The sequence below is a fragment of the Camellia sinensis genome, chromosome 5 (assembly GCF_055761805.1).
Source record: "Camellia sinensis isolate YWXY chromosome 5, ASM5576180v1, whole genome shotgun sequence".
Lineage (NCBI taxonomy): Eukaryota > Viridiplantae > Streptophyta > Magnoliopsida > Ericales > Theaceae > Camellia > Camellia sinensis.
The window spans coordinates 54,148,194-54,166,855 of NC_138965.1; positions in this window are offsets into that span (position 1 = coordinate 54,148,194).

The window sequence follows — 18,662 nt, forward strand, 5'->3', positions numbered from 1 at the left end:
ATTTGCCGGATTTGGACTCTTTGGTTCAGACTTAGAACCGTGACACAAATCGAGTCCGAACTGTAGCATGAGGCCCGCGCGGGCGACGTCTACAATAAGCACTTACGAATTTCATTTCCGGATAATGATAGTCCCGAGACGTTACTAGAGTTCCGGTTAGAAACAGCATTGATCAAGTGCTTTTCCAACAAGACTCCCAGAAATTCAAGGATCCAATCAACATCCCAGAAATTAAATCCCATACCCACATAATCACATAAGCATGTTATCAATTAAGCACATAGCATATGATACTACATCTAAGTCTCTATCAAGCGAGACAAACCCATTGTGATACTAATCACTTCCCACGTACCCAAAGTATTCGAACCCGCTACGCTCTGATACCAAGTTGTCACGCCCTCAAAATAACAACATTAAACCCATCAGATAAGACATGCATTTACATATAAACTAACCACATTCTTTTATTCATTAGAGTTCCATTACATAAGTATTACATGTTAACATCAAAACAAAATGCCCTACGGGCTTACAGCTTTCCAAGTTAACACTTGGTTACAACAAAAGAGTACTAACTCGTTTACACATTAAGCCCTTGGCTTGAAGTTACATGTAATACATCAAAAGTTAAGCGACAAAAGTATGTCCGCCTCTAGCCTCCCAGCTATGTCCTTGGAGGTGGCATGCTACCTGTACCTGAAAATGATATTCCCATATAGGGTAAGCCACAGCCCAGTAGAAATACACTAAACCAACCATGAACAATGACTAAAAGATTAGCAATTGATAGATGGCTAACACAGATACATTCACATAAATTACACATTTATGTCATACAACTTATGAGTCTAAGTTACCTTTCATTTTCCCTTTTTCAACAGATAAGCATGCTAGCTCTATCATCATTTCCACAGATATGTATAAAAACTATATCTCACATTCAGATAAGCATAAAAGCTATATCCACATTCTCAACAGATATGTATAACAACAATATCCCACATTCACAGATAAGCATATAAGCTGTATCCACACTTTACCAAGATAAGCATATAAGCTCTATCTTCACTTCTTTAGACAAGCATATGAGCTGTATCTACGGAGTTCATCCCCTATCTTCTCCCAACACTATCCGGTTTAGAGGTACATCCCCTATCTTCCCCTAAACCGCAGAGTACATCCCCCATCTCCTCATCTACACATAACGTATATAAACACATTGGTTCTATATACAATCATCCAATACATACAGTTAATGTATACTATCAACCGTCAAGTTCCATGACACATTTCATTGATTAGTTTCAGTTTGCCTAATCATCATGCATTGTCTACAACAATCACGACTATCCTCCACCGATAGCCCAAAGCAGTTATTTCTAAACAGAAAATAAATGCACAAATGGATATTCAATCAACATTTCATTTCCTCATTTCTCACTATTAATTATCCCAATTAATCAAACAATGTAATTAGGCCATTTTCCATAATTACCATTTCAACCCTTAGGTCCCATTTTCATCAATGATTTAACATCAATTCCATTTCTCCATGCCAACATGCATCTAGGTTTATTATGAATAAAACCCCAACTTTTGTAAAATTACACAAAAGCCCCAAACCTTCACAAAATTACCAAGCTAAGCCCAACATCTCAAAATACCAAAATTTAAAGACAAGATCCATAGAGAGGAGTAGGGTATCCTTACCTCGAAGTTTAAGCCAAAAAGGAGATGAAGACTCGAAGATCAACGTGCTCCAAATCCAAACTATTTCAGATTAAAACAAAGCTCTCAACGCCCTCTATCTTTTTAACAAAGGCTCTAGGCTAGATTCACACTCTAGGGAGATCAAATCTTAGAGAGAATGTAAGTTTAGAGAGAGAGGGTCTCGGATTTAGGGTTTGATCAAAAAAAGAAGTGAAAAACTGAAGTTCAAAATCGCTACTGTCCGCTGATATAAAACACGCTCGCTCGAGCGAAGCCTTTGTCGCTCGAGCGACCAGACACAGAAACTCTCGCTCGAGCCAAGAAGTTCTCGATCGAGCGAAGAAAAACCTAGACCGCTCGAGCGAATGAAGCTCGCTCGAGCCAAGAAAGGCAACTCTCAGGTCCAGAACCAGACGCAACACTCGCTCGAGCGAAGCCACCCTGGCTCGACCCACCAGACACGAACCTCACTCTCGCTCGAGCGACCAACTCCTCGCTTGAGCGAAGGTCCAAAAATCTGGGCAGCAACACTAGGCTCCCAAACACAACCAACCTGTAACAAACCTGCCCAACACATCCTATAACTCAATATACCAGTAAAGAGGATGCAAACAAGATAATAAACAAATACCAACATCCACGGACACATGTCCGGATCACTGTACAACAAGGGTAAAAACCTGGGATTGCTATAACATATCTGATCTTCCTCTAAAATCTGCCATGACTATAATCTTTGAAATTGTCCCTTTACAGATCTTGTAAATCAAAATGGGTCACTAGCTAAAAATCTTGTAGTTTTGTTATAAACAAACAAAATTGATCATAAAATTGAATACAAATACATATATATGCATAAAATTTTATAGAGTTTGTTACTATTTTAAAAAAAAATTTATCCATCTATATACATTTTGTGTACAGTTCTATAACCATTTTTGTATGCTTAGACTTATTCAAAATCTGAAGTTATTGCTGTTATGTGATTCAAAATTTCTTTTTGGCCACTAATTCAATAAAAAATTTTGTATAGGACATCTATACATGTGTATGAATTCCAAAAAGGATCATATGAACAAAGCATATCCAACCTCAAAAATAATGAGAATAAAAAAAGACCAATGACAACAAAGAATTAAGACAAGAAGTATAGTTATTTTGATTATGAATTAAGACAAGAGAGCAATGACAACAAAGAACCTTCACGCAGAAAAAATAAGAGTCTCCACATAGGAAGTAAATAAAAAATCCATGTATAGATGAAATCTCAGCTATTGTTTTATACGAATAAAAATAAGTGAGAAAAAATGAGAAAATAAACACTAATAAACAAATTGAGACACAAATAAAAATGTGACAAAATATAAATTGAAGTAATGTTTCACCTCTACAGTTCCTTCTACCCTGGAAAATATAAATTGACAAAAATGAGAGGGCTGATTTTTATAGGAAAATGTCACTTATGATATAAATGTCACTTATAGGAAAATATAAATTGTCTTTTGACTCCCACAACTTCCTTTCACCAAGTGTCCGCCTAAACAAATTCAAATAACGAACACAAAAATAAAAGCAGGATAATTTACAAAATCAAATCAACACTAAAATATTATCAAAACAAAGAAGAAGAAACATGGAAAAAGAAAATTTTATTTTTACCGTGCACAAGAGCATGATGTTAATCGTAATAAATAATGGAAAAAGCAGAACACAAGAGTTCCATAGACAGTTATATCCAAACAAACCAACATTCTTTATGTGTTGTAAGCTTTTTTCTTAAAAAGCTAAAAAAATCCAAAACATAAGGTTTATTTTAACTCATATTTTAATTAAAAAATGAATAATGATTATTGGATTACAATTACCGATTACTTAAATAAAGTTATTGCCTCACAAGTAATTGTAATTGAATGATTTAAAATTCATATAATTATTTTAGAAGTAAAATTCGATATATGTAGATTGTTGATATTTTAATGTTTATTGTTTCATTGAAGCAAGTATATGGCAACTGTTCCAATTATCTTCTACTGGGGGGGAAACATAATTTGGGATCCCGATGAAGGTGTGTCATATGATGCTGAGCCGAAAGGGATATATGGGGTGTAACTTGGCACCACGCTTAGCAATTTGGAGGAGATGTTTATGTCCAAGGTGGCAAGTTACGGGAAAACTGTCTGATTGATCTTCAAATGTAGATATCCTTATTGCCAGTGGCAAGCAACCAGCAAATACAAAATATTATCGATCAATGACGATGAGGCGTTGAACACCGTATTAAGTATCGGTGGAAGTTTTCAACCACCAAATTGTTTGGAAGTGTACATTGATAAAGAGGTTGTACACAATGTCCCGAATATGATACAGATGGATTCTCGTCCGTTCACTACATTGCTGACACATGGGATTGACACGACATCGTTTCAGTCTCCTATGTATGAATCAGATGAATGTTATGCAGTGGGCTACACACAACAGACATTTGAGGCCCATGGTGTAGAATCAAGTTCACGTGGTGGATATGAGACTGAATTTCACAATAACACAGAAGATGTGCCCACCTACAGCTATCATACCACTCCAGTTGAAGTTGCTAGTAATATGGCTGAAACGGTGAATTATGTGCAGTTTGCTAACAATGACATGTACAGCCCTTATGTCGCCCTAGACAATGATGAGAATGAAATATGTGATGAAGAAAATTTATTGGGCGGATCAGATGATGATAATGAAGAAGATGATGGTGACGCTCTCGTTGACCTTGACAATGCCCCCATTCCACTTAGACCTGAAATCCCTTTCTATGAAAACATTCACATGGGTGGTGATCTTGACATTAGTAACCGCGATGTCGTTCCCCGTAACCGAATCTGGAACGCTGAAAATCTAGAGTTGGACAAAGGGATGGTTTTCGTTGATAAGAAGCAACTCATACATGCTGTGAAATTGTACCATGCAACAAATAATTGAGAGTATAAAGTTGTAACCTCCAAGCAAAACGTTTGGGTGTGTGCTTGCAAGCACAATTGCAATGGTGGTTGCTTGCATCTCTTAGTAGGAAACATGGTCTTTTTGAAATAAAACAGTATAGGGGTCCTCACCATTGTTTATACCCACGAATGAACAGGGACTACACTAATATTAGCTCCAGTTACATTGCTTCTCATCTTTTGGGACAAGTTGCGGTGAGTATACAAAATAAATGTTTACATATATATACATATTTGTTTGTTTATAGTGTTCACACCAAAATAATCTGACTCATAGGTATTGTCGTATGCAGAATGAACCTATTATGCCAATTAAGAATGTCATCGAAGATATCAAAAAGACCATGAACTGTAGTATATCATACAAGAAGGCGTGGCATGCAAAGGCAAAGGCAATTAGAATGGTATTCGGGGATTGGGATGAATCATATAGGCTGTTGCCTAAATTCATGCATATATTACAAACATCTAATCCTGGCACCATCGTGCAATGGAAGCATAGATATACCGGAGGTACAACCATTATGCCCGTCTTCCACTTTGTTTTCTGGTCTTTCAAACCCGTCATCGATGGATTCAAATATTGTAAGCCTGTTATAACCATAGATGGTACATTCTTATACGGGAAATACACTAGTGTGTTGCTTGTAGCAACGATTGTCACTGCCAATGGCAAAGTATTACCGATTGCATTCGCTGTTGTCGACAGGGAGAGTTTGGAGTCTTGGTCATTCTTCATTTCAAATATCAAAGAACACATTGTCATGGACCGACAGGGAGTGACTTTGATATCTGATCGAGCTGAGAGTATTTTAGCTGCTGTGAGGTGGCATTGGCTGAATCCCCGCTCCAATTTGTTGGATATCATCGGCACTACCTTCGACATGTTTGTGGTAACTTTAACACTAGGTTCAAAAATAAGGAGCTGAAACAACTTCTATGGAAAGTAGGGAGTGCTCATCAACGATGAAAGTGTAATGGTTACTTAGAACAGACACAGGCTATTAACCAAGATGCCATCGATTGGGTTCACAAGATGAATCATGTAGAGTGGGCCCTTGCGTATGACGGTGGATATCGGTGGGGGGTATTGACCAGCAATGATGCAAAGTGCTTTAATAGCATCTTGAAAGGTGCAAGGAACTTACCTATCTCAGCTATGGTTGAATTTACATTTCGGTGGCTCGTAAAATATTTTGACGAGATGGGAGCCCAAGCTGAAATAGATGCACGAAATGAGTTCCAATACCCTAGAGAGATGCAAAAAACTATTGAGGATGGCATCGCAAAGGGAAATACTTTCAAGTTGATATCGTATGACAGGTTAGTTTGTAATGTAAACTAAATTGTTCTTATTATGTTGTAAAGTTAAGTACACCTAAAAACATGAACTTGATTAGTTTGTATCAATATTGTATGATAGGCCCCGCCGCGTATTTGATGTGCAAACATCTTTTTTCCATGGACGAGGTCGCAATACACAAATTGTGCGGATGAATCAACCTACGTGCAGTTGTGGGAAATATGAGATAAGACACTATCCATGTTTCCATATGCTTGTTGTAATGTCTGAATGCGGTAACAATCCATTCGAGTACGTTGATCTAGTATATAGGCTTCCTGTATACATAAGGGTTTGGGAAACTAAATTCAATTTAATACCGCATCAAGATTATTGGGATGATCCGCAGTAGACCTTAATGCCTAATGTACTTCGTCTACGAGAAGTAAAACGGGGTCGTACATCTATGTCTCGTATTCCGAATGAGATGGATATATCAAATAGGCGTTTGACCGCTTGTTGCAGTGAGTGCCAGCAGACAGGTCATGACAGGCGAACATGTCGCGATTTGGTCGATGAAGACTATGTAATACTTACATATTGTAATAGATCATTTTTTAATTCTTTATTTGTAAACGGGGTCGTACATTTAAATAGATCATTTTTTATTTGTAATAGATCATTTCTAATTTTTAATTCTTTATATATTGTAATTGTTTGATTTCCTTGAAAAAATTTACAACTAACGTACTAAACAAATAAATTAAACTAAATATGTATGCAAAAACGTTTAACTATACCACATAGGCCTAAGTTTTTTATTGTCTACTTGATTAAAAATGTCTATTACAAAATTTTAGTGAAAATCACATAGTTCTTCTTCCATTTAAAAATTTATTATTTATAAATAAATTTAATATTTTCGAATGCTGCAAGCATTTTTTACATTTACAATTTATGAATCAGATCTACGTAATTTACAAATTTTATACTTTATCGGAACTTTTACCATTACAAAATCAATAATGAAGTTTTGTCAAATATGCCATAAATGTAATCAGCAACCTCTTATTGAAAAAAAAATTCTCATTCAATTTTTTCGCAAATATTTATGTAGGAAAACTGTCCACATGTTACTGGTCATTATTAAGCTTATGTAACTAAGACCCTAAAATTATTTTGTAAAAGATTTCTATATTAGTTATAGCATAGATAACGGTAGGTTCTGTTGAATTGCTTATCATATTTAATGGCACATAAAATGATAAATTTAGATTTTAGTGAATTGCTTCTTTGTTAGTGGCACACAAATTGATAATTTTAAAATAATCGACCACATTTGTTTTTCAAGTCGTCATGTATGGAATAATTAGAGTTTAATTGTTATAGTTAAATTGCATGCTCACCAATACAGTTTTTTGAAATAAAAATTAATTACATTTTAGTGAATTACTTCCATATATGGTGTCACACAAATATAAATTTGTAAATAATTGAGCATACTTTTCTTTTACAAATCGTAATTTATGGAATAATTACAGTTTTCCTATTATGATTAAATGAGACTTTTATTGTTATGATCTAGTGTTTCACTTGTACAGGCTTCATGGCACATCTACCTGATGAGGTCCCACTTTTCAGTCATCTACTCAGGCTGACAGTATATGGGAGGATCCGGTATGCAATAACGTTTGTTGGACTTTACGCTTACAATGAAAATACCCTGCATTTTGTTTTATATTACGTGATAATGCTATAATTACGAGGCACGCACCGTGGTGACATGACGGCGGGGAGATTCTGGCCTGTGGGAGCAGCCATTGGACCATAGAGTCTTGCAGTGTATACTACGCGCAAGAATCTATGGTGTCTATCGTATAGGCCATATTAGACTGGACCACCCACTCATCACTGCTCTTGTCGAGAGGTGACGCACAGAGACTCATACATTTCATTTCCCGATCGGAGAGGCCACCGTCACATTACAGGACGTATATGTCTATATGGTCTACGGATTGATGGGCGAGCAGTTACTGGAGTTGACCCATCATTGACGAGGGAGCAGTGGATAGCCTTATGTACTAAGCTATTGGGAGTAGCACCTACACCTACAGACTTACAAGTAGGTAGACTGAGGGTGAGGTGGCTGTCTGAGTAGTTTGGTCATCTTCGAGATCAGGCTCCAGATGAGTTAGTATAGTAGCATGCTCGAGCATATATTCTGTGGCTTATTTGGGGGGGTACTTCTCCCTAATAAGTTACAGAACCTGCTCAAGCTAATGTACTTGCCACTGTTGAGAGACATTGACTCGATCGGCTAGTACAGTTGGGGTGGCGCGGCTTTGGCATGCTTGTATAGGATGCTATGTCGAGCAGCTCAGGTGGGTGCGGAGGAGACCGGAGGACCCCTTGTCTTGCTACAGGTTAGTAAGAATTTTATTACATGTCAATTCATATTGTATGGCATATATCAGTATTGTAATTGCGTTCAAACTATTGCAGATTTGGGCTGGAGAGATTGATTCGCATTGCCCCGTCTAAGTGGCAAGTGGTTGCTCCTGGTGAGCTTCCCATCGGCCAGGGAGACATGCAGTTGCCAGTTGGACCTCGAGGTAGCCGGTGGAGGGTTGACATGGGCTACGAGGTCGTATCGACCCACATAGTCGTCGTGTATAGAGACCAACTTAACCGGATGATAGAGGGCGAGGTATGAAATTTAAATACCTAAATTTTAGTTATCTTGTTCATTGTATTTGTTCATGAGCGATTTTTAATATACTTGTCGTTATTGTAGTTTATCTGGCAGCCTTATGCTGGGGTCCTCAGTACGCTCCCAGAGTATTGCCGACTAGGTAAGGAGATATGGATGGCGAGAGTGCCACTCATTTGTTTTGACGTGGTTGAGTGGCATCTCCCTGATCGTGTCCTCCGACAGTTTGGCCGGGTCCAATCCGTGCCGGTTTGGTGCGACACCGAGTGATGGTTGCATGTGACTGATAGATGTAGCCGAGACGGCACTCACTAGAGTCTGTTTCATATGCAATATGTACAGCTATGGGATGCCCGTAGCGACAGTATTGTACAGGCTGACTGGAGCGATGAGTTCCTTCCATCTTCCGACCCTTACATGTTATGGCATCGGCGACATACACATCTACTAGTCGGTAATCCGAGCCACCTGTCTAAGTCCGGATATCAAGGAGTTGGGCCTTCTCTCGAGACATATGTGAGTATCATAGTATGTGTCAGATAATTGTTAAGATCATAATTGATTTACTCTCAGTCAACTATAGCCTAATACGTCTGAATTTTTGTTCAGGTGGTTTGAGCTGGGAGGTCATATCACTTGGTTGAGGACGCCCTTTTCAGACGTGATGGACAACATGCGATGCAGGCCCTTGCAGAGATCTGAGAATTATTGTACGAGGGGATCCAACATGCCCATCAGGTAGATTGTCTACATTTTGGCCACTACGGTTTACACAGTGCAGCAGCTGCTCCAGACACATCAGTCCCGTCCACGTTAATGCCTTCCACTTTAGCGCCAACCACAGTAGGTCCTTGGACTTCAGTCACCCCACCGCATGGTACCCCATACATTTCTCCAGATTCCCTACACGTACATCCTACCCAGCATGCTGACCCTGATTGGACACCGCCCTGATACATGCATGACGTTGTTACGCCACCCACCCAGTTACCACCTGCTTTTGTGGAGACTAGTTCGACCGCGACCATGAGTACACATGATGCAGTTCTCATTGACATCTCCCACATTGAGGATGAGGCCCATATTGAGCCCCCCTAGAGCGCGAGGGAGAGGCTGAGGTTATAGTCGTGGCAGATGTCGTGGCCGAGGTCGGGGTGTGGGCAGAGGCAGAGATCGAGGTCGAGGTCGAGGTCCAGCTACAGATCGTGATACAGTTGCACTAGATGAGGGAGTTTCACAGCTCACAGCAGTATCCGATCTTCGGCGAGAGACGGGATCAGGGGCAGCACATACAGGAGAAGGGGGGTCACACTCACAGGCTCCACAGGCAGTCAGTGGAGGGCCACATGCAGGGGAGGGAGTGCCACTGGATACGCATTTACAATTGGGAGAGCCAGATATTCAGAGAGTCTATCGTAGGAGACCGAGGAGGGAGGCCCACGGTTAGGGTTGTGGGACTAAGGGCAGGTTAGGGCATTAGCGGGTGTGATATGGAGTGTATAGTTTTTTATTTTTATTTTTTATATATATAGTAATTGTTATAGTTTTTGTAAATCAAACTTGTACAGATGATGTAAATGTGTCATACTTATTTATTCGAAAATATAATTTCACAAATTTTTATTCTTACTTATTTTGATGATTTCCAAAATCTCTTTCACATCTTTATCTCTCTCTCATTCTCCGTAGTGTTTGCATTTTTTCAATTTCAAAAGCGCTATCATATACATACATATATATATATATATACACATACACAGAATATACAGAGAAAAGCGAGACTCAGAGAGAGAGAGAGAGAGATTAATCTTCATTTGAGAGAGGTTAATCTTCATTTAAACAAATGACATTGGAAGCACTTATGTGCTAAACAAACAACAAGGCAGTGTTTGCTTAGATTTGATGAGCGAAATAAAAATGAAAAGGAAAACAGAAAGAAAAGGGTAAGAATTGAATGGATTTTAAGTTATATTTAGGTTTCATTTGTTTGGAAAGAAACCAATGATAGAAAATAAAAATAGTAGGAAGTGAATTGAAAAAAAAGAAAAAGAAATGAATAGATGAAAAATTTTATACAAAAATTATTTGGGAAAAAAATATAAACATTGCATAATGGATAGTTGTAGGGAGAAATATAAGTAAAAAGGAAACAAAATAAATTTGTGAGAAAAAATAAAATTTCATATATATTTTGTAAAAAATTGTTAGTCTATCTAACAAACTAGTTCTATTATTTTATAGGACTCTATCTATCTAAACAAACACATAATTTTTTTTTTCCTTTTCTTTCACTTTTCTGTATGATTACATTCACTTTCTTTTTTCATGTATTTTCTCTTATAACCAAACAAAATGTAGAATTATATATTTTTTTTCTTTTCTTAAATCTTCTAAGCAAATGACAGAGACTTTCTTTTCTTAAATATTCTAACCAGAAGTAAGCAATAGAGAATTGATAGTGATTAAGCGAAATAATGTCTTAAACAATGTTGTATGTTGTGTCGTATCTTCGTTACTGGAGTGTAAGACAATGTTGTTGTTCATCTAGCTTACAGATGTATTTCAACTATTTGTTATATGAACCTGAAGTTTATTAAATCACTACATTTATAAGTACACATATCAAGATTCGTTACGAATTTCTCTTCCTATTGATAACTCATGTATAAGCATTGCAAAGCCATTATACTGAAAGAAAACGTTTTGTCATACATGCTTGTTTAGTTCATTCAGTATCATAATTATATTCCACATCAATAATGCATGAAATCATGAAAGTCTAGTTAAAGTAATGTTCTTCAAAATAACAATAACGGAGAGAAAGCAAAGTGTCACGACCCAAACCTGGCCCTATGGGTTTAGTACCGTAACCGGCTAGTAATCCGAGATTACCGAAGGCCTACAGATGCAGTAGTATAGTAGAATAGAGTACAGGGCCTGGCGGAAGCCAATACAGTAAATAAATAATGTCCATTGAGCTGTAACAGTCTGTATGCCAAAAAGGTTTTTCATGCATTCACATATACAAACAGTACAGTCTATACAAAATTTACAGTCACACAGTACAGGGACCTAATCCCTTGATAACAGTACGGTTAGCAGTTAACAGTCTGTATAGTAATCCAAACAGTATGGAGACAGACGGGGGAAAAACAAGACATCCCAAAGCCATATCATGGCAACTCGGAACCTCTCAGTGAGGCACAAAGGCTGGCTTGACAAAACTGGAGTCTAACCCACGCTCCTAGCTCCGATCTGGTGGCTGAGCACCTACATATATATATAAACAGTGAGCTAAAGCCCAGTGAATAACATAATGCGTAAAGGAGTTATGAATGAAATGTCCTTACAGTAATGAAAACAGTCCATTAAATCAGTATTTCAGTCAGAACAGTTATTCAATCATATGTGGTACATCCATTAGCATAGCAGTAAACAGTAGGTCTTAAAGACCGAACAGTATTGATGGCCATCAATCAGTAAACAGTAGTGGTTCCACGAGAGAACCGACAGAGATCTCTGTGACAGTAACAGTAAACAGTAGGTGCTAAGGATGCCACAATACAGTTCAGAATATAGGACATATATTCATTCAATTAACAGTAATCAATTCAGAAAACAGTACAGTTCAGTTGTTCAGAAGATAATCATTTGTGAACATATCTTTACACAATTGTTACTCACAGAGTTTGGGCTACAGTATGCTAGAGCGTGTCTCCCCAATCGCCAACCCTACACAGGTAACAGATTGAACACACTAAGCTACGCAGTTGGGAAAGATAACAACTTAATCCCTAATGCCTCGGTGTGTTCTACATCTATATCCTCAACAAGATGTCTTAAACTAGGCCTAAGAATGCCTAGAATGGGATGAGGATGCAAAGATGCACATTTAAAAGCATTTTCAGAAAAACAGGGTCCCGCTCGAGCGCAGGTTTCCCCGCTCGAGCGGTCATGCAACAAAGGTACACGCTCGAGCGTAAACTTTCCCGCTCGAGCGTACTGTAAAAGTCCTGGATGGGTGAAATCTCCGCTCGATGCCCGCTCGAGCTTGAGACAAGACTCCACTCGAGCGCCCAATCCTCCGCTCGAGCGGACTGTAAAACAGTGCAGAGAGATGCTGGATGCTCGGATTCCACGCTCGAGCGGCATTTCCCCCGTTCGAGCGAAAGTGCAGAATCTGGAAATTCCATATTGCACCTCCAAGCTCAAAACCAAGTTGTTAACAACTCAAAACCAATCCTCTTGGGCTCATTTTCTGAAAAACTCTTATAAACACATGGAATAACATGATTCAAAGCTCAATTTTGAGAAATCAAAGCCCCAGGGTGGTTCATTCAAACCCAATTTCAAACCATTTCCAAGAACAATCCTCAAACATGACATGCATGATCTTAAATCATTTTCAAAGCTTTAATGCTGTTTCAAAAGAGCTCAAACCTTCAAAAACAAGATGAACTCATGGAGTACGACCAAAAGATGGACATGCATGTGAGGTATTATGAACTACAACCTCAAAACTAAAGAATGCCAACATGCATGCAACAATCAAGCTACAATTCAACATCTAAACCATGTTTTGGCTCTAAACTCCAACAATATGACATGAACCATGCAAGAATCAACTTTAAGACACAATTAAGGGGTTGAAACCCTTACCTAAGTCTTGAATGCAGGATTGGAGTTCAAATTAACAATCAACCTTCAATTATCAAGCAAAACCCAAGATAGAATCCAATTTCTCTCACTCTCTCTCCCCTCCTGGTCGGCTATGGCAAGGAGAAAGCTGATGAAATGTTTTGATTGAAGTGTATATAAGACTCAACAACATGTGTGAAGTAGTGGCCACTAAATGGTCTAATGGTAATTAAGCCTAACTCTTTAATTAGCTTATTTTAATCTAATTTAATCATACCTAATCAGTTTTCAGGTAAATATACCATAAAATCACATTAATTATGAGGATCATAAAACATCAATTAATTTCAGATTCGGCCGCCGATAAGGCCTTCAATTAGCAGTTTAAACATAAAACATGAACAGATCAAACAAACAGTCAACAGATAAAATGCAATTCAAACAGATGTATTCATTCCATTCAGTTTCAATTTCGGTCAGTCAGTCAGTTCAGTACTTTTAATCAGTTCAATTATCAGTCATGATCAATTCAGTTTAACAGAAATCAATGTTTAACGGTAACCAGTGGTGAGGGTTATTACAGTCTCCCCTCCTTATAAAGAGTTTAGTCCTCTAAACTCGGGTTACCTTCATTCTGGAAGAAAACAGGATCAAGCGGGAACAGATCAGGATATCGCTTAGCCATGTCATCTTCCCTTTCCCAAGTGGCGTACACACCACCATGGTTCTGCCAGTCAACTTTCACTAGCGGGATCTCTTTGTTTCTCAGTTTCTTGATCCGTCTGTTTACAATCTGTACAGGCCGTTCCTCGTAAGTGTAGTAATCACTCAGCACTACACGAGTAGGCTCTATTACATGAAAAGGATCCCGTAGGTAGTCTCTCAACATAGAAATGTGGAAGACGTTATGCATATGCTCCATTTTAGGAGGAAGCGCAACTTGATACGCTACCGGATTGATCTTCTCAATAATCTCATATGGTCCGACGTATCTCGGTGCTAACTTGCCTTTGACTCCAAAACGAGTCTGGCCTTTCATCGGTGTCACTTTCACAAATACGTGATCACCCACTTCATACTCTTTATCTCGTCTTCTGACATCAGCATAACTCTTCTGTCTGCTCTGCGCAGTTTTCAGTCTCTGCTGTATCAGTTTCACTTTTTCAGTTGTTTCATACACAATCTCAGGCCCAAGCAAAGGCCCATCTCCAACTTCTGCCCAGCAAATTGGAGACCTACATTTTCTGCCATACAATGCCTCGAAAGGCGCTATACCAATACTCGAATGGTAGCTGTTGTTGTAGGCGAATTCAACCAATGGCAGCTGACTTTCCCAGTCTCCCTGAAAATCAAGGACGCACATTCTCAGTAAATCCTCCAGAGTTTGGATGGTCCTTTCTGACTGGCCATCTGTCTGAGGATGATAGGCACTATTCAGTCTCAGTTCAGTACCCAGTGCAGTCTGTAGGCTTTGCCAAAACCTCGATGTAAACTTCGAATCCCTGTCAGAAACAATAGACACAGGCACTCCATGCAGTCTTACAATCTCATCAATACAGATAACAGCTAATTTGTCCGCATTATAGATTGTCTTGACAGGTAAGAAGTGAGCAGATTTGGTTAGTCTATCAACAATAACCCAAATTGAATCCATACCTTTTCTGGAGCGAGGTATCTCGACGATAAAATCCATCGTGATATGCTCCCATTTCCACTCTGGTATGGGTAGGGGTTGCAATAATCCGGCAGGTCGTTGATGTTCAGCTTTGACTTGTTGGCAATGAAGACATTTGGACACAAAGTCAGCAATTTCTGTTTCAGATCTTGGTACATTTTCGTATTCCCCGGGTGGATAGATAATTTCGAATTGTGGCCTTCTTGCAGAACTCTTCTTTTCAGTTCAATATCATTCGGTACACACAGTCTTTCATGAAATTTCAGTACATTGTTCTCAAATTTGAATCCCGATCTCGGTTTAGATTCTCTTTCTTCGATGATCTTCTTCAGGAAGTCATCCAGTTGCTGTTTCTCTTTAATCTCTTCAATCAGTGCCGGTTGAGCAGAAATAGCAGCTAAGGTTCCACCTTGTTCTCTCAAAACAATTTCAATTTCAGATTTTTCAAGGTCACCAAGCAGCTCTTTCTGTCCGGTGAGCAAACAAGCTAAGTTGGCAATTGACTTTCGGCTCAATGCATCGGCAACAGTATTGGCTTTTCCCGGATGGTACAGAATCTGTAGATCGTAGTCTTTTATCAGTTCTAGCCATCTGCGCTGTCTCATATTTAGTTCTTTCTGTGTGAAGAAATATTTTAAGCTCTTGTGGTCGGTGTATACTTCACATGTCACCCCATACAGATAGTGACGCCAAATCTTCAGTGCAAATACTACTGCAGCAAGTTCCAGATCATGGGTCGGGTAGTTCTTTTCATGCGGTCTCAGTTGACGGGAAGCATAGGCAATTACTCTCCCATTCTGCATTAAGACACATCCCAAACCCTTATGAGAAGCATCACTAAATACAGTATAACCATCCGCACCTGAAGGTAAGGTAAGAACCGGTGCCGTCACTAATCGAGTTTTCAACTCCTGGAAAGCAGATTCTCTTTGGTCAGTCCAGTCAAATGATGTCCCCTTCTGAGTTAACTGAGTCAATGGTAGGGCAATTTTGGAGAAATCTTTGACAAATCTTCTGTAATATCCAGCCAATCCCAAAAAGCTTCGGACTTCAGTCACATTTGTTGGTCTAGGCCAGTTCACTACAGCCTCAATTTTCTGTGGATCAACAGAAATTCCATCTTTGCTAACAACATGCCCCAAAAACATAACATGGTCAAGCCAAAATTCACATTTAGACAGTTTAGCATACAGTTTCTGTTCTCTTAAGGTTTGTAGGGCAAGTCTCAGATGATGTTCATGTTCTTCTATACTCTTGGAGTAAATCAATATGTCATCAATAAATACAACAATAAAATTGTCAAGGTATGGTTTAAAGATTCTGTTCATGAGGTCCATAAATGCAGCTGGTGCATTCGTGACTCCAAAAGGCATAACTAAAAATTCGTAATGTCCATACCTCGTTCTAAAAGCAGTTTTATCAATGTCATCTGATTTAACTTTCAACTGATGGTATCCGGATCTGAGATCAATCTTCGAAAATACTTTAGCACCCTGTAATTGATCAAACAGGTCATCAATACGCGGTAATGGGTATTTATTTTTCACAGTTACCTTGTTCAGTTCACGGTAGTCTATACACAATCTCAATGAGCCATCTTTCTTCTTTACAAACAAAACAGGAGCGCCCCATGGCGAAGTGCTAGGCCTGATGAACTTCTTATCCAGCAGTTCCTGCAGTTGCACTTTCAGTTCTTTCAGTTTAGTCGGGGCCATTCTGTAAGGAGCTTTCGATATCGGTTGTGTACCCGGAATCACATCAACGGTAAATTCAATCTCCCTGTCAGTCAAATCCCCTGGCAGGTCATCTGGAAATACATCTGGGAATTTCCTGACTATAGGAATACAATTCACATCAACTTTCACACTATCATCAGTAGACACAGTCAGCACAGAACACAGATATCCTTTACACCCCTTTCTAATTAATTTAACAGCTTTCACTGACGAAATCAAATACGGAGGAGGTACTACTCCACTCCCATTAAACACAAATTCAGGCAAACCAGGTGGACGGAAAACAACTTGCTTGGTCACACAATCAATAGTAGCATGATATTTTTGTAACCAATCCATCCCCAATATTACATCAAAATGATCAATGTTTAATGGTAGTAAATCAATAAACAGATGCATATCCCCAACAATGATTTCATATGCAGGGTACATATAGGCACATGTCATGGACCCTCCTACGGGTGATGATACGGCTAGCAGATAGTTCATGGGTTCTAAGGGTCTATTCAATTTTCGTGAGAAAGCATGCGATACATAAGAATGTGTAGACCCCGAATCAATCAATACATATGCATTTTGTGTACAAATAGAGAGGATACCTGACACAACGGTTTCAGTATTTTGCACATCTCCCGGTACTAGGGCGAATACTCGGCCCTGCCTCATGAGCTCCTTCCCGGTAGCTTTGGGGTTAGGCTTTGGTGCTACGGTTGATGCTGCCACGCTTGGTGCAGCTTTACTACTGGCTTGTGGGGCAGTCTTTAACCATGTGACCCACCTTGCCACACCTGTAACAGGCTCCAGATATTTTGTAGCAGACCCCTTTGTGCTTCTTGCCACACTCAGAACAGGGTGGTATGAACCCACTCCCTTGACTGGGGCTGGTTGTTGACCCCGTATTCTGTTTCTTGTTGGCTGGGTTGTGCTTGCCTTTCTTGAATTTAAAACCCTGCCTCTTACTACGCCATTCCGACGTTGGTGTTTCAGTTTTCAGTGCTTCAATGTTTGACTCGGCCATCAATGCCCGGTCAAGAACACCCACAAAAGTCGGTAGTTTCAAAACATTTATTCGGTCAAGTATTGCAACATTAAGGCCACCCTCAAATTTTCTGGCCTTCTTGTAGTCCGTGTCCACCATGTGTGGTGCATATCTGGCAAGTTCAGTAAATTTTGTTTCATATTCCGCAACGGACATTGTGCCCTGTCTCAGTTGTTCGAATTCAGTCACTTTCCTATCCCTGACACACTGCGGGAAGTACTTTTCAAAGAAGGACTCCTTGAACTGAGCCCAAGTCATAATAGTATTTTCATTACGGATAAGCATCCACCACCTTCTAGCTTCTTCCTGTAGAGTAAAGGTGGCTAACAGTACCTTGTGTGCTTCAGAGCACGGGAACACCTCAAATAATTTCTCTGTCTCAAGAACCCACGCTTCAGCTTTTAACGGTTCAAGACCTCCCTGAAAGGATGGCGGTTTCATCTTGCTGAATTTATGGGTGAGAGCAATAATATCCCCATCATTCACATTCGCATTAGGTTCCGGCTGTACCGGAGGAGGAGGAGGTGGGGGCTGTTGGTTCTGTTGTTGTTCAAGTCTAGCAGTTATCAGTTCCATCATTCTTTCCATTCTTTCCATTCTTGCCTCAGTAGATGAGGATTCAGGTTCATTTGCATTGTCCATTTCACTATAAGCAGTTATAACAGTTATAGCAATTGTAACATAAACAGTTGTATATTTAGGCAGTTATCACATCAACATGTATTCAGTCATAACATAGCCACACACTTTTCCAGTTCATGAAATGCCCTAATCACTTTTCTAGGACACCCTATAGCTCATTTGGACACGTGTGTGCGGTATGAATCGTGGTTAAGTATCGCTCTGATACCACTCTGTCACGACCCAAACCCGGCCCTA